At 41.2% G+C, this 23,456-nt stretch overlaps 1 long non-coding RNA gene across 3 annotated transcripts in view; it reads left to right on the top strand.

Moving 5' to 3' along the window:
• Nucleotides 1–23,456, top strand: part of LOC136792115 (uncharacterized) — a 154,528-nt gene that overhangs the window by 118,943 nt on the left and 12,129 nt on the right. The window contains exon 1 of one of the 3 annotated variants that reach the window (XR_010835335.1): nt 18,601–18,900. The exons of 1 other annotated variant lie outside the window; for it this stretch is intronic. This is a non-coding gene — a long non-coding RNA (uncharacterized lncRNA). Of the gene's footprint in view, nt 1–18,600; nt 18,901–22,385; nt 22,449–23,456 lie in introns of those variants that run through there. One more of the 3 variants, XR_010835336.1, reaches the window with a different exon arrangement.

Genomic DNA, 23,456 nt, shown 5'->3' with positions numbered 1-23,456 from the left:
ATGTGTGGCCACTGCCTTGATGGGAGGGTACAAAGGAAACTATCTGGGTTAATGAAGACCCTTATAAGAAGTTTGAGACACAGGAGCTACCTCTGATAGACCTAGATCTTATAGGAGTGGAAGGCGGGAATGGGGGTGAAGCAGCCAGATCAAAGCAAACGGGACAGGACGCACATTAAAAGATCAATAACAATCTGAGGCAGCGTTGTAAAGTGACAGATGAGTGTAAGAGACAGTAAATACAGTCAGGAGGGGAAGGATCATTAAAGGGCTTGGGCTGCCAGGGATGCCGGTACTGGAAGGAGGGCCTGAGGAAAGCCCAGAGCTGCGAGGTATGTGGATGGCACCCTTCCTTGGCAGGTCCCTCTGAGAGGGGAAACACAGGCAGAGAGCAGCCACCCTGGCCAGGCAACGTAGTAGCCACTTGCATGAGTCCTCTTACAACAGGAGCTCCTGGTAAGGAACGTGGAACTAAGAAGCTACCACCAACCGGAAGAATTTGGGAAAGGGCAAAAGGGGAGAGGAGACGCCAGTCCGTATGTCCTACCAAGCTCCCAGAATCCTTCTCGCTGGAAGCCATCTTGGCGGAGCCTTGCATGCACCACCAGGAAGGACTCTGAGTCAGAGCGGTTGTCCAGAGACAACCCGGAAAGTAACCCCATCACCATAAAACCCGAGACTGAGAGCCACGTGGAGAGCAGTCCACCCGGCTTCCCTCGCCTGCTGCTCTCCACCCGGGCGCCCCTTCCCAATAAACAATAAACTTGCTTTGTCAGTATGCGTGTGTCCTCGGACAATTCATTTCCGAGTGTTAGACAGGAGCCCACTCTTGGGCCCTGGAGGGGGTCCCCCTTCCTGCAACACCTCCAGGCATCCCCTTTCTGGAGGATTCTGTCCAGACAGCAATCCCCTGGATACATCCCGAGTTGGGGGCTACCATGCTATTTTGTGCTAGTAAATATTCGACTGACGGAAGGGTTATTACTGTTATTATTAATGATAATGCTACTTGAAGCCACAGCCAATGTAACTCAACCATTTGGAAGAGCGGCATGGCTCTATTATCCAATTGATAATTTCAGGGTTTTATTCACAGGCACAATCATAAGAAAAACAAGGAGAAGACAGTCCCCCGGTTGTGTACATATGCGCAGACTTTGCCTTTTGAGAACATAATTGAGGATGAGAGTCACAGAGAAAAGATCATTAAGAGTTACAAAGAAAGAAAGAAGCCGAAGGCAGCACCCAACCCAAGAGGGTGGAGACAGGCGGGTCCCGGGGGCAGCAGACATCAGGGCAAGGAGATAAAAGGGAGAAGAGGGTACAGGAATGATCTGTGCTGGGAGAAAGCTGCGAGGGAAGTTTCGTCCACTGAAACGTTAGGCAAAAGTGGCAAATATAGCTGCTGGCAGGGTTCCCTTCCCCGCTCCCACCCACCCCATAAGCAAAACGTCTCCAGCAAGCCAGGATCTCTAACCATCCACATATCACTAACCCAGGCCCTGAGTGCAGCATGGGTTAGCGATGCAGGCAATTCCTGCCTGTGGTCTGAAGCCCCGCAGGGGTGAAACTGGGAGGGGGTGTGATTTGGGTGGACACGGTGGGCTTTGGCCGGCCACTAATCCCAGAAACAATCCAACTGTGAGGGGCTGGAGGGCGTCAGAGCGTTTGCAAAAGCAAAGACATGCCTGCTCCGCGTCGCTGGCAGAATCTGAGCATCGATTTAGCAAAATCTGTCTGCAGAGAAGCAAACAGCTTGGTGGGTTTAGCTAACCATAAATAGACAATTAGAAATATCAAAGGTGAACACTGATCAATCATCAACAAAAATAAATAGATATTTCTAAGAACTTCCCAAGAAGTAGGGCAAGGGGCAGTAAAATCCTTGTCTTGGGGGGAGCTGATAGGTAGATAGATGAAGACCTGATCTTTATATCTTAAGCTTGACCTTTATTTATCATCTTTGTATGTATGTACGTATGTATGCATCTATCTATCTATCACTTAGCTAGCCATCCATCTTTCTAATTTTCTACCTTTTCCTATGGCACTAGCCATACACCTTTGTAGGTAGAATCTATTACATCTTGGATTTTCCCACAGAACCTACAGGAGAGTTCCTGTAAGTTTATTTATTCTCCTACATACAGGAGAATAAATATGTTTTGAATGAATACATAAGTAAAAGCATTCCTGATAAGGCTCAGTAAGGAAATGAACAAGACACATTCAGAATCAGTACAGTTACTTAAAAATGATACAGTGCTGAGATCATGCCCTCCTTTAACCATATTCAGTAGCTTCTGATTCTTGTTCTGCTGTGCCATTGGGGGACCTGCTTGTAGGGTAATGGAACTGAGGTCTCCTGGCCCATAGATGCTGCTACCTTATAAGGTCAACTTCTACTCAGAAATAATAACAGCTAACACTTATGTGCCAGACACTGTTCCAGGTGCATTTTGAAGATTAACACATTTAAACCTCATACCAATCCCATGAAGCAGGTGATGTTATGCCTTTCGTGTTACACACAGGGAAACCTTGCACAAAAACTAACTTGTATAAGATCCCAATGTAGTGAGTGAGGGTGCTGGGAGTGGAACCCAGGATTCTAGATTTACGGCCTGTGTATTTAGGTGTTTCTGTCTCTGAGCATCACTCTTTTCCTGTGTTTTATACAATTTCTTGGAAGTCTCTGTTGCTTACCACTAGTAAGAAATAGTCCTAATACTAGGACAATAATTTTCAAATCCCACGTTTCAGTTATGATGGGGGATTATAACTAAACACCGAATACCTGTCCAAATACTTGTTCCACACTCCTCAAAAGATGAACACTAAGAGAATATCCCAAACATTCTGGATGGAACAAGCAAGATAAGCAATCATTATATTTTAGCATATATTGCACGCCTGCATGGGCTCTCTAAAATAAAGGAGGTAGGTTTATCAGATAGTTTTATTTCTCGGTACCCCAAATACCAATGCAAGATATGAGAGAGTTCATTCAACCCTTAAAACCTACAATGTCCAATTAGGTTTCTGTAGAGAAATCAGATTGTTTGGTAGAGCCAATTTTTAATTACATTTATAACGTTTATTTCAAAGTACAATAAGCATATTATATATGAAAAATGATGCATTGGAGGAATTTAACATGTTTAAGAGTTAAAGAGGGACTTCCCTGGTGGTCCAGTGGTAAAGAATCCACCTTCCAATGCAGGGGACGCAGGTTCGATCCCTGGTCGGGGAACTAAGATCCCACATGCTGCGGGGCAACTAAGCCCACGTGCCACAACTATTGAGCTCAGGGGCCTCAACGAGAGAGCCTGCATGTTACAAACTACAGAGCCCATGTGCGCCGAAGCTCGCACGCCACAACTAGAGAGAGAAAACCCGCATGCCACCCCTAGAGAGAAGCCTGAGCAGGCCACGAGCCATAACAAAAAGGTCCTGTGTGCCTCAACAAAGATCCCATGTGCCACAAAGACCCAATGCAGCCGAAGAAAAGAAAAGGAAAAAAAGTTTAAAAAAGAGTTAAAGAAAGATTTAAAATGTTTTAAGATGTTTGAGGAGTTTAAGAGGATGAAAGAAGGGAGAAAAGAAAGAGAAAGAAAAGAAAAGAAAAGAAAAGAAAAGAAAAGAAAGAAAGAAAGAAAGAAAGAAAGAAAGAAAGAAAGAAAGAAAGAAAGAAAGAAAGAAAGAAAGAAAGAAAGAAAAAGAAAGAAAGAAAGAAAAAGAATGAAAGAAAGAAAGGGAAAGAAAGGAGGGAAGGAGGGAAGAGGAAGAGGTTGGGAGGAGAGAGAGTCAAAGTGTAAAGTCCATTTAAAAAGGTGCAGAAGATGTGGTTCTTGCAGACACCTGAAATGAATTGATTACTAAATTAAACTTGGCTCTAAGTCTTCAAAACATAAGGCAAAAAGGAACTGTATCATGAAATAATTGTATTATTCTATTAAACAAATATTACACCCTTTACTTTCATATACTATACATATTATGTTAGAAGTACTTGTTATATCTTCAATGCATAGTTTATTCACAGTGCTAAATATAACTGAACACAGATATTCACATTCCACTTGAGTAAGTCTCTGCTTTTGTATCACGAATATAATGTAAGTCAGTCTCTCGAGCCTTCTGAATTGAATTATCACATCACTGATACCTTGTTATTAAAGACATCTTAGATTAAGATAAAACACCACTTGATGCTGAAAGGTAAGCTGATCAACTAATTACTTGACAAGTTTCAAAAGAGATTCCCTGAAAACAAATAGAATGAACATTTTTGAAATTGAAATATAATTATAAAGTAATGAATATTATGTAGCACGTAGATGCTTGAGTATTGACATTAAACAGTCAAATGCGTGCCTGGGAAATGGCGTGAATTTCCCCAGGCAAATGCTTTCTCAAAAGGTTTTTCTAGGATGGCTTCGGTAGGTGGAGGTGTAGACAGGATTTTGCTGTCTGTGGGAGCCATGGGCGCTGGACACACCCTGCAGAGCTGTCAGGGCAACATTTTAAACACACTCAGCTTGTGATTGTCCAGTCAATTAACTGATATCTGAGGAGCAGGAATGAGGAAAGAATCTCACTCTCTGTGTGTGCAAGGCAGTGTTCTTCCCCCAAGAAGCTAATCTCATACAGGTCAATTAATCTCTCTGCACTTCAGTTTCTACTTTCGTTTGTCATTTGAAAATGGGAAAGATAATTTCTATCTCATTTATTCATTCACTGGACTCATATTATTGAGGGAACTAACAGACACAAGGTCCTTGCCCTTCATCTAGTACAGGAGACAGATAATAAACAGGTAAGGACATAGCACGTCCAGTAGTGATGATTGCTATGAATCCAAATAAAGTATGGCCGTGCGGGCCCCAGATACTGGGATGAAGCTTGCTATTATATGAAGGTTCCTTGGAGAGGACCTTATATGGAAGAGACTACTTGAACAGAGAGCAGAGGACATGTGAGTATCTAGAGGGAGATGGCTCTAGGCAGAGGAAGCAGCAGCTGCAAAGGCCCTGAGGTGGGGCTTCCTCACATGTTGGAGGAAGAGTGAGGAGGCCACTGTGGCCAGGAGGAGATGAGCGAGAAGAAGCATCGCAGGGGGTGAGATTGGAGAGGCAGGAGGAAGCCGCATGTTAAAAGGACACTGGCAAGAATCTCCCATTGCAGCAAAACAGTGTAGCCTCTAATTCTCCATTTTACAAATAAAAATGCTGGACGTAACACACCAAACAAAAAAAGACTCTGAAAGTTGATGGAAAGTAGAAGGTGGACTGTGTAGGGTCTCTGGGACATGAGGGGCAGAGTGGCTTGTGCTGAGCTTCCTTTTTGTTCTTATACGTGCTGGACAGTACCCTGCATGCCCAGCAGGAGCCTCCATCCAGAATCACCAATAGGCACTGACAAAAAAAAAACCCAAAAAACAAAACCCCAAAGAAAAGCCTGTTTCTCTTAACCAAAGGACTCAGAAAGGGTGACCTATCAACAGAAGACCTCTTTGGAAATACGTACTTGTACCAGGCACTCTAACCACACACACTCTAACTACTCTTATTTAACATAGTACTAGAAGTTCTAGCCACTGCAAGAAGGCAAGAAAAAGAAACAAAAGGCATTCAGATTAGAAATAAAGATATAAAACTGTTCGTATTTGATGATGACATGATTGTTTACATAAAAATCCCAAGGAATCTGAAAAAGAAACAAACAAAAAATACCCGAATAAATAAAAAATAAATAAAAACCCTTCCAGAGCTAATCAATAACTTCAGTGACATCTCAGGACCAGATCAGCTCACAAAATTCAATCACATTTCTACATACTAACAATCAACATATAGAAAGCAAAATTAAAAGCATACTACCATTTATAAACACTCCAAGGAAACTTAAATGCCAGATATAAACTTAACAAAACATGTACAGGATCTGTACACTGAAAATTACAAAATGTTGAGAAAGGAATCAAAGAACACCTAAATAAATGAAGACATATAATGTGTTCATGGGTTAGAAGATTCAAGTAGTAAAGATGTCTGTCCTTCCCAAATTGATCTACAGATTTAATGCAATTTCTATCAAAATCCCAGGAAGATATTTGTAGACATAACAAGCTCATTCTAAAATTAATATGGAAATGAACAGACCCTAAGATAGTTCCAACAATCATGAAAAAGAAGAATAAAGTGGGATAAATCATTGTTTAGATATGAAGGGCTATTATATAGTGATAGTAGCCAAAGTAGTGTGGTATTATCAGAAGGATAGAAACATAGATAGATCACTGATAGAGAGTAGAGAATCCAAAAATAGTCCCCCAAAAATATGGCCAAAAAATATTTGCAAAGGTGGACAAACAAACAGGGTTAAGACAATATCTTGGACTGAATTGTGTCCCCCTGAAAATTTATATGTTGAAGTTGTATTCTCCAGATAGAGGGAATCACAAGAGGAAAGTTTTAGAGTTAGGAAACAGTGCTATTCCAAATGTGAACCACCTCTTCTAATTAGAAAACACTTAATAACCCTGGCTTGCTTGGGGTACATTTGCTATGTTACGGGAGCTACGCAAAGTGCTTCATATGTAGTTCTACAGTTAATCTTTAAAACAAACTTGTGAAATAAGTCTACTATAATATTTTCATTTTCCCACAGATAGGTAAACTGAGTCCTAGAGAATCTAAATAATACTGTCTCCTTATGACAAAGCTAATAAGTGTTAGAACAAATACTCAGTAACTCTGAAGCCAGCTTGAGCACCAGCTTGTCTTTACCTGTGGCTTCAGCTTCACCCCAGCCTCTCTCCCTGGTCCCCATATGCTCGGGGATGGGCTTCCTTCTTCCTAGGTATGTCTTCTGATTGCCCATTTCTATTGCATTGTTCACGTCAGGGTCCACCTGCAACAAGCTTCCTTCCAGCGCTTTATTACTCAGTTCTTCCTCACGAGCGATCTGGTATCGTTTCCTCCTTATACATGTTCTCTGCACACAGCAGGACTCACTAAATGTCCCTATACTTATTAATCTCCACCTGGATGAGTGGTGACTTATGAGAACTGATTTGAAACAAATATTTTATGCACTTTTGATTACCTAGCACATTCATTTCTACACAAGCCCTCAAAATCATCTGTGACCTTTAAGGACATGTTGGTAAACCAATCTTGGCTTGTTTTCACTGATCCAGAAAACTCTCTGGCAGTTTCCAAGTGGATAAATAAGTCATTGCCCCTACTTGATGACAACCCATCCTCTCAAATTGCTTTGCTTTCGTGTGACATTGGCAGACAAATCTGGTACACATGCACTGCAGCTTACGAAGATTATTCTAGTCTCTGTACTCACAGGGCACTAACAGGAAAAGGACGATTCAGACCTTGGTGGTATTGGCATGTGTATCTTTTAGGTCTCAACTATGCAAAGAAAATAAGCAGGGAAAAACTAAAGGAGTTAAGTTTAGTGGGATCAGAATCTCTTTATATATACGCTTATATATGAAAGTGCTATTTATTGGGCCAAGGTCCAGAATATGAGCTCAGTTTGGTACCATCCAGCCACTTCCAACACCCGCTTGCAAGCTGCAGAGGCTTCACAGATGAGAAGTATCTTTGCCCACTACTTTTCAGAAAGTCCTTTTTCATGGGGGTGGGTGGGAGAGTGGGTGTTCAGTAATTTGGTTGATTCTGTCAAATTCATTCCCCTGTTAAAAAGATTTCTTGAAAAAAGATAGGCGGCAAACTTTATTCAAAGGGAGCTATCATGAGACAAAAAGGAGCCACTGCAATGGGGTTTTGCAGTAGGAGAGAGAGAGATAGGGTTCAATGCCAAATACAAGGAAAAGTGGGAACTTATACCTAAGGAGCAGGACGTGTGTGTGTGTGTGTTTGGGGGGTGGTGTCAGTGGTTGGAAAATTATTGGGAAGAAACACCAGGGATAAGGACGGTGGAGGAGAAACCTGATCAAATATCAAGGATGACCAGAGAGCAAGGATGGGAGATTCTGGTAAACTGATGGAGCAGGATTCTTGCTAAAACTGGACAACACCCGAATGAGCATGGAAGTCCCCCAGACAGGACCTCTTTGAGAAGAGAGTTCAGAAGAGCCTGAGTAGAGTTTGGTCAAGCAGAGAATCTTTGTGCTCTTGAATCCGGGAGAATTGCAGAGGGAAGCGGTTGGGAGTTCTCCCAGAGCCCTGCATTTTAGCCAGTGTGTCTGTGGAGTATTCCTTTATCCACATCCGCGTCTTCACTGGGGGCCACTGGATCAAAACCACAGCCCATTCACATAGGGAGACCAGACATTCCAATGCAGTTGTACATCTGCCCGTATCTGTGACACCCATGTGTGTACCATTGAATACCTTTCCGGGGAAACATGTTCATGGAAAAAAAAAATGAACTCAATCACTTTTTCCTTTTCCTCCTAACAGTTTGCTGCAGTTTCCTCAGCTGGTGTGCCTCTGAGCGTTAATGACCAGGGAGACAAATGATTCTCTTCTATGGCTATTTCATGTGAGAACAATTCCACTCTGGAACTTCGTGCCGACATTGCGGGCTATTGTCACATCCTCCGCCATAGCCATTCACCTCTTTCACGAAGTGCCTGTCTTCAAAGAGCCTTTAGAAATGACTTAATTCCAGGATTGGCTGCTTTCTATCACTGAAGCACAGGTAACCCCGATATCTGAGATGTACTAACTCATCCAGAGAGACTAGTCACATGTGTTCAATACAGTGAGAAGACAAATACAGAGTGTCTTCCCCCTCCAGAGTGATAAGCATTGTAATGGAAGAATCGTGTAAGGAAAGCTGCACACCTGGTTTGCTGGTAGACATCCAGAGGTGGAAAGGAATCTTCTAGTCCAGCGGTCCCCAACATTTTTGGCACCAGGGACCGGTTTCCCGGGAGACCAGGTTTTCCTGGACGGAGGCTGGGGGGGGGGTGGTATGGTTCAGGCGGCAATATGAGCGATGGGGAATGGTAGATGAAGCTTTGCTCGCTCGCCCACCGCTCACCTCCTGCCGTGCGGCCCGGCTCCTAACAGGCCACCGACCGGTACTGGTCCACAGCCCGGGGGTTGGGGACACCTGCTCTAGTCCAGAGTCTGGTACATAATAATTGCTCTTGGCGTTACAGTAATACTCACCAACATTCCCTTTCTTCGTTTGTTCCAAATTAATGGCAACATTTATTTTTGACAGCTAAACCATTTGTTGAGAATAGATAAATCCATACTGGTGAGAGAGAACTAGGTATATTTTAATCTATAATCAATTTAAGAACAAATGTGTCCAACAATCCACAAATGCTCTATGTGAGATTTCTCTGTAAAACTTTTGATTTCTCTCTGTGGATTATGTGATGGACAGCCTCAGGTCATTCCCATCTAACTACTTTTTATTCATATGGATTTAAATCTTTTTTTTTCTGAATGTAATAGGGTATTTTAGGGTGTAATTATAGACAATGTGGGCACAGTTGACTTCCCTCAAAGAAGTTACAGCCATACTTTATTAAGGGTTTCATCTAAAAGTGGAGTGAACCACGTTCTTAGAATAAGCAATTTAGGACCATTGATGGAATGACAGTGATTTTTCTATAATTTAAACTTCCGTTCTCAGTAAAACATCTAATTCCCCTCCTGTGCAGGAAGGTGAGGGACAAGTTTTTTTTGTGTGTGGTACGCGGGCCTCCACTGTTGTGGCCTCTCCCGTTGCGGAGCACAGGCTCCGGACGCGCAGGCTCAGCGGCCACGGCTCACGGGCCCAGCCGCTCCGCGGCACGTGGGATCCTCCCGGACTGGGGCACGAACCCGCGTCCCCTGCATCGGCAGGCGGACTCTCAACCACTGCGCCACCAGGGAAGCCCCCGAGGGACAAGTTTTGAGACTTTTATTTTAGAACCTGGGAAAGCCTAATGTTGCTCTTATTCTCTGCTATCTTTTCTTTTTCTTGGGCTCATTCAATTCTTGTCGAAGACAAAGGCTGTGTGCAATATTGCATGTGGGAGCGAGGGAGCTTGCAATCTGGGTACCGGACGGTTCTGATCGCAGGAGCTCTTGTTTTAGTTGTTAGTGGTGACACCAACAATGTGCTCAGTGGCCTGGCAGACAAGAGTTAAGAATTTATCTTAAGGGTGCAGAGGATCGCTCACAAAATAGCACTAATATGACCAACATTTAGCACTGTTTTGTTTTTTAAAACTACGGCTACCTGGCGAAACATGTTGGTGATAACATATCACATAATAATTGTAATCTTTAAGTGCTCTGTGCTATTTCTCTGGGGTTTAAAAGAGATTGGGTTTCTTACAGAATGTCTGAAAAGGTTAAAGGCTCTCTCAGGAAAAATACTTAACAGTGCAGATTGTGGTTTTTTTTTTTTTTTTTTTTTTTTAAAGCGTATTACCTGGATTGAAGTTGGTGATGGTAGTCATGAAAAACTGGATCAACACTCTTCCTAACTGAATTCAACAAGTATATATTTAAAAATGTGATCTAAATATCTTAGTTTTAAATAAGCATGGCTGAGGATAGAATTTCAGATACATTGAAGGATTGAGTGTAAAACATGAAAGCACCACCATCAATATCACTAGCACTAAAACTGCGAAGAAAAAACAATGGTTTAACCACTTTTAGAATGAGCAAAGGATTTCTAAGTATGAAACTGATGACCCAAATTATATAGAAAATTATTAATCTATTTGATTAAAAACTAAGCATTTCTTTACACCAAACCTTTCACAGACAAATTTAACTTAAAAATTAAAAATTTATCATATATTTATGATAAATGTAAGTAAAGGTTAACTTTCTGGTCAATCAATAAAAAAAACACTGATACTTTGAGAAAAAAAGGATATGAACCACTAACGCTGTTCACTCTTGGTCTAAATAGCATCATTCGGTCCAGTGCATATGCTCAATATCTTACGGGTTTGAAACCCATATTCCTCCAGCTGCTGAACTCCCTTCTCCCCATGGAGAGAAACATCTAAGCATCAGGACATTAATGCTGGGTTTGCCTCACGTAGACAGAAAAAGAAAAATCAGAAACACGGTACAGGGACATGAACACACATTAATTTGCTCCATGCCACATTACTAAACGTGATTTTCTAAGTGTTTCAGCCTAACAAATAATCCCAGTGTATTGTTTTTAAAAAAAGCCTTTCAAACATATATCGTCAGGGTTACTCATACTGACTAATGGAAAGCCATTATTTCCCTTGCAAGCAAACACAATTGCAAAACGGTCTGCTTTTGGCCAAAGAATCTACATCCTAACCTCTGGAATTGTGCAGTGCCCCCTTCCTGGTGCTATTCAGCTTGCATCTCTGTAACTTCCCTATTCTTCCAACCCCAGCAATCCTACATAACTTAGCAGGCACAAGAGAAAAGAAACAAATGCATTCCCCTCATCAGATAGCATTACATGCCATTCTCTGTAGAAAGTAGCCTTGACCCATCTTAAGATTGTTTGCTTCTATTTTCTGGCAGCTTCATCCAAATAGCACTGTTATTATTCATCAGATGTGCAGCATTCTTTTCCTTCTGTGTCAGCAGAGGATCTGTTTCTAGCCTTTTCCCTCTCTACTTCCAAGAAGCCAACCAACTTGCAATTCTACGAAGTCAATGGAAATTGCACGCTCATAGCAGCAGTTGGGGGCGTAGAGCAACACACGAAATCAGTCAAGAATCGATGAGCACATTATCAATAAATGTCAGTGTGTTAGGACCTCCCCTTGGCTAAGTGGTTTGCAAGAGCCTCCTTAAAGTGATTACTTAAAAAAGAAATAAACTGTAGATTTAGCCTCTGCACGCTCAGCTTTCTAAAATGATTATTATTATTTGGTACATATAAAAGAATGGAGAAAGACTACTCTCTCTTAGAGAACAGCAGTATCAGAATAATATTTCCCTGTTAAGCTCAAGCTTAAACTACTATAACATTGATTTGCACACTTTGCACCAGCTGAACACTAATACTTAAAAATGGCCTCACTCAAACACAGCTTAGACTCAATACAGCCAGCTTCGACCATGTAGCTTAACGACTCTTTCCCAAGATCTATCTGGCAGGTGGGGTAATAGGTTCTGGCAAAGGATCCATGCCTTTAGCCTCCATTTAGGTTCTTGATTTCAGACCCGTTGCTGGTGGTTAAGAGCCAGGAAACTTGGAAACCAGTCCACCTAAGTGCACACGCTGGTTCCACTATTTACTGTGTTATTGTGAGCAACTTATTTCTTTTCAGTGTCCCTCCCTTAACCCCATCTTTAAAGTGAGGAGAAGAATAGTACCTACCTCGGAAGATTGCTGTGGGGTTAATGAGGGAGAATATAGTCAATTGCTGGGAGCAGTGCCTGGCACATAGTATGACCTGTCATCATCGTCATCAGCATCATTATCTCCACTTTCCGATTGGCTGACTTTAGACTCTTCCTTCAGGAGGTGTGTGCAGTGGTGAAGGAGAAACTCTGTAACCCTTAACCTTCCCTCTGGGTATCTGTGGGGCTAAAGTCCAAACACATCAATTGCCAGCTTTATAGACGCTGTGGGGATCTCCTGGTCTTCAGCTGAGTACTGTCTGTCTATGTGGCTGAGGATGTTGTCTTTCGACACTGCCGCTTCCCTCAGCAGCCATGCCTTGCTCCCGAGGGTGGTCCAAATGCTCAGGGTGACTTTGCCTTCTAAAGACAATAGCTTATGCTATTAAAACATTACTAGGCAAGATGCTTAAGCAGCTTGTCTGAAAAGAGCCTGTATACTAATAGTTACAATTGCTATATCTATAGAACTATATTTACTGAATACTTACTCTGTCTAGGAACTTTCCTAAATGCTTTACATACGTTTTCTTAAATAATCCTTTTAATAAGTCTATGAAGTGGATATTACTATTGCTGACATGCTGCAGATGAGGAAATGAAGACAGAAAAATTAGCTAATTTACACAATGTCAAGCAGCCGTTAGTTCAATGCCAGAGCCAGGAGAAGAACCTATATCTAAGTCTGCAATCAAGATGGCAACTGTGATGCCACACTACATCTAATGTGGTGTAATGGCATTCTGAATTGCACAGAGAGTGTCCTTCCTCTGAAATTTTCCACGAACACTGAGCAGGAAGACAAGCGTACCTGATAGGCTTTGAGTATTGACCTAATTTCCTCATTCTCTGGATGCTCGTTGTGGAAGTGTGGAATTTCTGGACATGCACCTTTTCAGTTAGACCTGATTCTGCCAAAATGCCCTCCAGAGTGGCTGCACTAAATTACAATCCCGTTGACTGTGTTTGAGAGTCTTGTATATCGCTACAGCTGCACCAACACTTCATGTTGTCAGGCTTACTTTTTTCTGGCTAACACCTTAGTATCTCTTTCTCATATTAAACCTCTTCTGCTTCCTTTAATCAGTGTGTGTCTTTACTTTGCTACATGGTTAATGCTTTCATTCTCCAGTATCCTCCTACTCTTTATAATAGCACACATAAATAGAAACAATATTTCTTGAAAAAGAGGAAAACAAGCTAAGCTCTGAATTTATGTACTGTCCCATAGGAATAATCAGGATTGTATCAATATTATCATCTGTATTAGGTGTTCTCTTTAGATAACAAACTTCAAATGTATAAATTATTTTTAAAAAGATTCCTAGAGACAATTTGTTTAATTCCAGCCCTGTCCCTGAGATGTTTAATAATAGCCTTGGATGCCTTGGGGGCAGCAAGGATAAAATCATGCTTGAGTCACCCGTTCTCTTTCTCTCTATTTATATGGACCTCTGGGATGAGTACATATTTGCCTTCTGGCCAGTAGGCTTTGTTTGGTAATATCAGTGTAACTTTCTTATTTCTGACTTTATCTTAAAGTTGGGATTTAAGATCCAGACAGTAACTAATTCATAGGAAAGAAAGTGTATATATTTTCATGGGGAACTTCCACATTTTTTATTACATGCTGTTTATTTAATTCTTTCTACTTCTGCATTTTCTAATTTTCCAACTTCAGGCCAGAATTGGTTTTGAGTTGACTCCTATTAAATTTAAACCTCTGCCATTGTTCTCCTTCACCGCCCCCCCCCCACAGTGTATCAAGAAAGTAGTTCAGAAAGCACATTCCATATTAATATGTGATGTAATTAAAGTACTTTCTGATTCTTTACCTTAAAATAGTGTTTAATGCTTTGTGTCCTTGGAGTGACTTGGAGGTGAACCAGGAGGAGAGGCATCCACTGATTACCTAAAACATCCTCTTCCACAATCCTGCCCAAAGATTCTACCAAGCACGTAACTCAGAAGGAAGGAGTGTGTTCTCCCCCAGCTCCTGAAGCCAGCCAGGCGGCTCCATGGGAGGCCGGCTAGTCCATCTCCCCTTTGCTCAGGGGCCCACGCTGCCAGCCTCGCCCCACACTCCGCTCATTTTCATGTCTTATTCCTTCTTCTTCCTCTTTTCCCACTCAGGGATCTCCTACGAGCAATCCTCGTGTTCCTGTTCCGTAATCACAAGACTTTCCAGAAAGAAAATATAGCAATCCATGACTGAAGAGTTGTGGCCTCCACTCTCAAAATAGCAAAGTTATGTGGCCAGTTCAGAAAATAAAAAGACCACCTTGGACTTTGAATACGTGTTGTATGTTCCAAAAACTTTTGGAAGGTCAAGGATGCTTTCAAAGTTTGGTGCTAGATGCTCACTGTCCGAACCTAAGCACGTTCCTTAGTTACTCTCACGTAGGACAACGGGGACTCTTGGATGACAGAAACAGTTTTCTGAAATAGTTACAAATCATTTCGAGTCATGCATAGTGATTAAGGTGAGTGATTCTGTGAGGAATCAAAAATGAGGGATTAATTCCAAGAAGGGAGTATAAAATTGAACACTAAAGAAAATAGATTATTTTCTTCATCATGTTATACAAACCAACCATTTAGATTCTGTGTGTGTGTGTATGTCTGTGTGTGTGTGTGTGTGTGTGTGTGTGTATGTGTGTGTGTGAATAAAGCTTAATGCTTGGAAAAAATAGATGGCTCACTATGGCCATTCAACATCTTTTCTAGAGAGACATGATCAACCGTCTTTCTGAGTCCTCTCATGTTTTAGGGACATGACTCATGGCTTTTACCTCCCTAATAGTGTAGGTTCATTGAGATAAGATCCTATCCATCCACCATCATTTCCTCTCTTCATGGCCTAGTCCATTGCCTTGCACGCCATGGCTACCAACTGATTTTATCTAAGTGAACAAATGAATGACTCTGGCTCCAAGTCTTGGTCTGGGTTTCTGAGTGCACTTCTCTTTCACACTGTCTGATCACCTTCGATGCTGGTTTTTATTTCCCACCCTATGGGGACCCATTTTTTTCCTTTGCTGAACAATGCTTTCAAGCTTACTTTCCAGGGAACATAGCAGAAATGTCTCAACATGTGTTTCCTGTTACATACTACAACGCTTCTGAAGGAAAAGAAATAGGATTTGATGACTGATTGGATCAGGAGATAATCTCTCACACGTCAGGTCTTTTAGAACAGTTGGTGTCTTCGTGTAATTAATCTCGTGCCACCTTAAGGGGACTGTGCAACTAGGCAGAATTTGATGTTCTAGTCAAGGTGCCCAGCTATTGGTCAGAATCCTTCTATCTTCCCCTGGTCACCTCTTCCTTTCATTCTATTCTAACTGGCTTATAATGCATAAAAGTACTATCCCTGAAATAACAAACAAACAAACAAACACCTGTTAGATATTAGATCCATCTCTTCCTAATTGGCAAGTTTCTTGATGTAGTTAAGCTTCAGTCTCCTTTCTTCTAAATGCCCAATAAAAGTATCTACTTCGCACAGATGCTCTAAGTTTGGAATGAAAGGCTGCTTGTAAAAGGCTTTATTGGGGAACTGGCACCTCAGGTCCTCAATCCCTCAATACATTACCACTCCATTATAATTATAACAACCCTTTCTGCAAAGCAAATCATTCAAATCTTCTCCCTGGTTTTCAAATGTCTCTCTGAGTAGATGGTCTTCGTCACTCATCTTCCAGAATTTATTCATTCTCCTCCTACAATCTCATCTATGCTCATGGCTTTGATTCTCTCTATGCTAGATATTGCCAGCTCTCTGTCTATGGGCCAAATCTTTCTTCTGGCCTTTAGACCTATTTATCCAAACTGCTGTTGAACATCTCTCCTTGGATGTCCTAAAAAGTCCTTTACATTCCAGAAGCCCAAAACTTAAGCCATGATCTGCCTTAACGTGTTCAGCAGAGTGAATGGATTGCTACACACCCCATTGTACACTCCAGTCCCACTTTTCACACTGTGTGGAGAGTGAGATGCCTAAAGCATACATCCATCCATTCCTGTGGGTCCCCATAACACTTAGGATAAAAATATAAATTTCCTTAGCGCCTCTGGTTTCCAACTCTCTCTACGTCTCTCTCTCTTGGCCCCGTTCTCCCTTCCACTGACAACCTTCCCTTCACCACTTATCCACTACACTTAGTGTGATTTGACTATCTTTTAGGTAATCTAATTTCCTTACTAGCAGAGCCCTGGTTCTGTTTGTAGTTGCAAATGTCCAACTTAAGACAAAAGGAAACCAAACAAACACGAATTAGGAGTGGCCGTGTGATCTATATGTGGAAATGTGCTTATGATTTCTGGGAAAGTTTTGGTTTCCTGATACAGTTGCCATGCTGCTGCTTTTTGCCTGGGATTTGGACAAAATGCCCAGAGCTGCAGCTGCCACCTTGACTCTCACATAATCATAGTGATGGTAAAGATTTGGTCGTTGTGGCCAATCTCATTGCCAAATCTTTCTTTATCTGCAGATGAGGTATTTGAGTAGGAAACACTTCCGAGGGTTGAATAGCGGATAAAGATGTCGAAGTCTTTACTCATTACTTTGTAAAGGAGTCTAGGTTCGCCTAGGAAGCTCCCATTCCCTCCAACCCACAAACCTAAATGCAATAAGACATGTGTTATTTTACAGATCTGTTAGTAGCCAGCCACCACTGTTTACGTTTAATGACAGGGATTAGCAATTTTCAATTTCATTAGCAGATACAATGGTGACAATAACTGCTTTTAAATGAGCACTGTTCTATGTATATTATCACATTTAATTATTGTAATAATCTCATGTAGTAGGCATTATTATCTCTATTCTACAGATCAGGAGACTGAGATTAAGGGAAATAAAGTGCTTTGCCCAAGTGTATTCAGTTTGTATTTAGTTTGCCATCACTGGAGTCAGGACTTAAACGCAGAGACTTAATATTTCTGACCCCAAACCTATGGCTTTAACTATAATCTTGCGTTGACTTCCACACATGGGCATTATCTTATTTAACATTTGTCTGACCTTACATCCTCAGGAGGTTAAAAGTGTTTTTGTAAATGCCACGTTTTCTACTTCTGAGTCAAGTACACATGTGTAAAATAAAAACTTATTGGTTCATTTATTCTAGAACAAGGATGTACCCTCCACCAGTCTTTATATCTACCCAGTATAAATGGAATGGGGCACGATATTATAAAAAGTCTGTATTCATTGGTTTTTGGCAACATCGCTAATCACTCTCTCTCTCTTGTATTCTGTACAGCTTGTAGATACTGCTTTTTTTTTTTTTTGGCTGAATCAACATGTGAACCTCATTTTGCAGGATTTGTTAAAAATATAATTAAAATGTTGTAGAAAGGTTTAGGCCAAATTGGCCTGGATCCTAGAACACACTCTAAGCAAAACCTCAAGGAATATACGTTCATAGGAAAGGTTTGCTCTCTGGGATCTCCTCCCACTTGCTTTAACCTGATATTTTGCTTATTCTGCTATGAAATTCCTCGGAGGAGTGAAACAGTAGCTTGCCTCATTAAGACGCATCATTTACAAGATGTTGACAAATGTTGGCATTTATCCTGTTAACATAATAAATGTGAGAAAAATGACCATTTGGCATAGATGGTTCCATGCAAAACACAAGCGTGGCAGGGAATGAGGGTGATTTGCTGTGCTGTCTTCAGCAGAAGCATTGAGGGCTACATACTGGAATAACTATGTTTAGGAAATAATAATTATTTCTTCTTTGCCCCACAAATATAATTTTTCATTCTTGTTGGCAGTGGCGGACAGGGTAGCCCAAGACATAATCAAACCTAAACTCAGAAAAAACATCCATATAAATTTTGTTTATTTACATTTTTCACCTCAAAAAAGTTTTATGTGTTCTCTCTTTTGGAAGAAAGTTATCATTTTTTGCTTAATTTTTTTAACACTTGGTTATACTTTTCATACCACTTGTAGCTATCTGACAATTACACGTTTTTTTGGTTCAATATTATAGAGCTTTAATCTTAAAGCTAAATAAGAAAAGAAAGGAAGTATATAAAAAAGAAAGGAAGTATAGAATTTCCCAAATTATAAAGAGTTGGCTTGACTTTTCTCACTGGAAAGGATTTCATCTCCATTAATGAAAATATGTTGAGAATTTAATTTATTCAGTTTTACAGAATTTGAAGTTGACACTGAGCTTCTAGATATGTGTATATATGTGTGTGCACATACACACATTTACTACAGGAAGGAGAAAAGCAGACCTTGACCTCCAGGAGCTGGCCTGGTGGTACTCGCAGCCAGGACCTGGTGTTCTCCTGTAGAACAGAAACAATTTTACAGAACATCTGCATCAGACAAGATCACTCTGCGATGGACAAGACAAAAACAAGAATGTTGCACAATCGTGGCTGAAGATCGCCAAAGTATAAGTGCTGCTCTCTAAACCACAAAAATGGCCACACACCTCTCTCTTCTGGCTCCCGTGAATGACCACTGCTTCTTGAGCAACTAAAGGCAGCTTATTTCAGCTGTACTTTCATCTACCCTCCTTCTAAGGTAATGCCTACTGAGGGTGTTAGAAAGGATGCTTCCTGTCAGGTCCTGTGCATAATTCCCCTGCCATGAAGCAACGCATCCAACTTGCATCCAAATACAAGTGTGCTCCTGGCGATCTGGGGCTGGAGATACTCACAATATATAAACAGGAATACAATCGTGTTACTTAGAAACACAAGCTGACCACCGTAGAATACGTGTCACTTTAGAGTTAAACATTTATACCAGAAAGTATTACTTTACATATGCTTCTTCAATCGTTTTTATAATACCTTTATGAGCAAGCGTTGGTATAATCATTTGGCATACAAAGGAACTGAGATGAAAGTAGTTAAGGGAATTAATTGTTCACATTTAAAAGTAACAAAGTCACACTTTGAATCCCGGTTTTCTGATTCCCCACTCTAAGCTCCATCTTTTTTTCTTTTGTATTTAAATTTTTATTGTTATGTAATTTACATATACCATTGTGTAAGTTTAAGATGCACAAGTTGTTAATTTGATACATTTGTATGTTGCAACAGAATTGCTACCTCAACGTTAGTTTACACTGTTGTCAGGTCACAAAGGTATCATATCCTTTTCTCTGCGTGTGGTGGGAATGTGTGGTGGGAACATTTAAGATCTAGCCTTGGCGACTTTACAGTACAAGATACACTACTGTTGACGGGAATCGCTGCGCTGTGCATTAGATCTCCAGAACATATTCATCATCTAGTTGCAAGTTTATACCCTTTGACAACAATTTCCCAATCCCCCCCCCACCCCAGCCTCTGGTAACCGCTCTACTCTATTTCTATGAGTTCAGTTTTTTGAGATTCCACATAGCAGTGATATCATACAGTAAGTATTTGCCTTTCTGTCTGACTTATCTCACTAAGTATAAAGGTCTCAAGGTCCCTTCAGGATGTTGCAAATGGCAGTATTTCCTCCAATAATATTCCATTCTGTGTGTGTGTGTGTGTGTATGTGTGTGTATGTGTGTGTGTGTGTGTGTGTGTGTGTGTGTGTGTGTGTGTCTCCCATCTGCTTTCATCCCTTGACAGACACTTAGGTTACTTCCATATCTTGGCTATTGTAAATACTGCTGCAATGAGAGTGCAGATACCTTTTCCATATTCTGTTTTCATTTCTCTTGGATATATACTCAAACGTAATATTGATGGATTATATATTAGTGTTATTTTTAATTGTTTGAGGACTCTCCATCCTGTTGGTCATAGTGGCTGAACCCACTGTAGGGAAGCAAAATGTGCCACCTCAAATAGTCTCTCTTAAGCATGTAGATTAATTTAGGCTGATTTTTAAGGCCCTGAAGACTCAGCAAGAACCTTTCCTCTTCCTTCTAACTGCCTAAAAGAATGTAGATAGAGGACCTACCTGTTCAAATAGGAAGGTAATTGTACTAGTAAGTTTCTGTGTCTCAGAAACAAGCCGGGTGCAATTCAGAGACAGAATAGTCGCCCTTGTGGGGGCACTTGAAAGAGGTAGAAAGGGCTCCAGGCATAAAAGGAGTACCAGGCTGGGGGGCTACTAAGATAGGAGGTTTGTAACAAGGGCAGGAGAACGACTTGTACAAAATCTTCTAACACGCGGCTTTTCAGACATGAAAAAAAGAATGAAGAAAATACAAGAAAGAATCTGGATCAGTGCTAGAAATTAGGATATAAGTGTCATCCAAATGCAAGAAACATTGACAATGTTAGTTAAATACAAAACTGAGGGGATGCAATTGAAAGACATTGGGGGAAATGATCATTTATCTGCCTGGTAAAGCATCAAGCCCCGGTGAGAAGTACAGAAGGGAGATTCAGGACCCCGGGCACATAGCCCAGTTTGGACAGGCCTGGACGAATGGAAAAGAGAGCATATGTGAGGATCCACAAGGAAATCACCACACTCCGTATTGGTGATGCCTCTGATACGGTAATCAGAATGGTAAGGCTAGTATCATTTAAACTATATTAGGTAAAAATATACTTATAATATGATGACAAATATTTAAATGTACCCACAAATTAAGCACCGCAAAATAAAGACAAAGTAAATAAACATGTAATGAGTTGCTACATTCGGCTGATGGTAATATAGGAAAATATGCAATAAGAATAATATAAATTAAGTGATCACAAAAATCCTATAAATAATTCCATTCCAAGTCTTTCCCCTATAAAATCTAACCTCTACCCTTGCCTGGCAGAGTCAGTCTGAGCCCCAGCAAGTCAGCTGAATTCAGGAGCAGCAGCGAGGTTCCCCCGGAGTTTTCTGGGCTGACCCCAAGCCTCACCTTGCCTGTCTCACCTCACCTGCAGCCCCACTTGCATCTTTCCTTCCTCACCTCTTTGCTTTGCTTGGTCCTTCATGGGCTTTATAGGCATCTCTGTGAAGGCATCTTTTCTCCCACTCCACCTCTGTCTTCCTGCTCATCTTTTGTGGAGCTGAGGCAACTATACCCTTACTTTGGAAACCTGCCCTGAGAGGGACTCCCACTGGCTATTTCAGGGTTCCTCCTCCTTGTTCCTTCCTTCCTTGTTTGGCTAGCAAACAGTTGACAAAGGGAAAAGCCACACTGCTTTAGAAAAGGAATGAGACACCTACGTGTCTCAAATATTGAGTCATTAACTACACTGGATTTCTAAAATATGTGCAATTCCCACTGACCTATAGGTACCACTGAAATATATTATACATTGTTTCATGGCACTGTTTTAAGAAATCCTTACTTTATTTTTTATTTTTTATTTTATTTTATTTTATTTTTTTGCGGTATGCGGGCCTCTCACTGTTGTGGCCTCTCCCGTTGCGGAGCACAGGCTCCGGACGCGCAGGCCTAGCGGCCATGGCTCACGGGCGTAGTTGCTCCGCGGCATGTGGGATCTTCCCGGACCAGGGCACGAACCCGTGTCTCCTGCATCGGCAGGCGGACTCTCAACCACTGCGCCACCAGGGAAGCCCAAGAAATCCTTACTTTAAAAAAATATTTTATTTATTTCATTTGGCTACGACAGGTCTTCGTTGCGGCATGCGGGATCTTTAGTTGTGGCATGTGGACTCTTAGTTGTGGCATGAGGACTTCTTAGTTGCGGCATGCACGTGGGATCTAGTTCCCGGACCAGGGATCAAACCCGGGTCCTCTGCATTGGGAGCGTGGAGTCTTACCCAATGGACAGCCAGGGAAGTCCCCAAGAAATCCTTAAGTTTATAATAACATTTTCACAAGTGAGGTAATGACATGACAGTATTATTATTATTGTTCAATTTTTAAAAATGAATATATGCTTTTGGGTGTGAGATAGAATGTCCAGAAAATCACTATATGAAAGAAATATAAAGGTTTTTGTTTGTTTGTTTTGTGGTACGCGGGCCTCTCAACTGTTGTGGCCTCTCCCGTTGCGGAGCACAGGCTCCGGACGCGCAGGCGCAGCGGCCACGGCTCACGGGCCCAGCCGCTCCGCGGCACGTGGGATCTTCCCGGACCGGGGCTCGAACCCGCGTCCCCTGCATCGACACGCGGACTCGCAACCACTGCGCCACCAGGGAAGCCCAATGTAAAGGTTTTTTAAAACTATTAGTTTCTCTCATGATAAGGCATGTGAGTAAATTAACATAAAATAGTTATTTATAAACATGTGATTTCTAATTTAAATATTATTGGGTTTAAAAATTTGAAATCATTTAGCAGCAGAGCCATTCAATATATATTTTGCTGTATTTTAGCATTCATAGTGTCAGATTTTAAAAGTATTCATTACCATCACCGTTGCAGTTATGTTACTGTTGTTCAGGATATACACAAATAGAGTTAAGATGCTTTATTTGGTATCAACACTTGTACTTTATTCTCAAATAGACTTGGATGATGACATAAATTAAAGGACATTAAATCATACTTCCTGGTAGAATCCTATCATATGGGTCAGGAATTTAGAATAAATAGAAGAGTTACCTGGACCTAGGCTTTTCAGAATGTACAAACTTGCTATACCTGTGATGCTTTCATCCACTCCAGAGAGTTGGTACAAAGAGCAACTATGGTGAATATTATTTTAGTAAGGAATTCATGTAATTCATTCACTTCTCATTTTAATAATAAGCATTTAAGGAATGCTTGTCCAGAGCAAGGTACTTTGCAGGGTATTATCAGCAGATCAAGAAATGTTTCAGTTCTATCCTGAAAGAGGATGTGATTCACAGAAAGTATTATCGATCACAGACGTGCTCATATTAAGCATTCATGGTTTAGTCCTGGAAGGTCTGTGGGCTGTGGCAACTTTTACTTTTTCCATAAAAGGATGAACTCGAGTCTCCTGATGAAAAGGTAACGAGCTAGAAGATGATCACTTAGCAGAAGCCGGATCCTAGCAGCCCATCCTTTGCTCTTACGTTCCTTGAAATCACACTCACTTCCATTAAAGTCACCGATGTGACTATTAAATAAACTTGATGAGTTAAGTGACAGAAACGGTGGCATTCTCAACATGGATACTTGGTCAGTGTGATGGTCATTCCTTAGGAATGTCAAGGGCTTTCAAAAGTTCCAAGGTGATTCCTACATG

Source organism: Kogia breviceps, chromosome 11 (assembly GCF_026419965.1).
Source record: "Kogia breviceps isolate mKogBre1 chromosome 11, mKogBre1 haplotype 1, whole genome shotgun sequence".
In the NCBI taxonomy this organism is placed as follows: Eukaryota; Metazoa; Chordata; class Mammalia; order Artiodactyla; family Physeteridae; genus Kogia; species Kogia breviceps.
The sequence above is the reverse complement of the archived record's forward strand: the minus strand, read 5'-3'. Positions and strand labels throughout refer to the sequence as shown.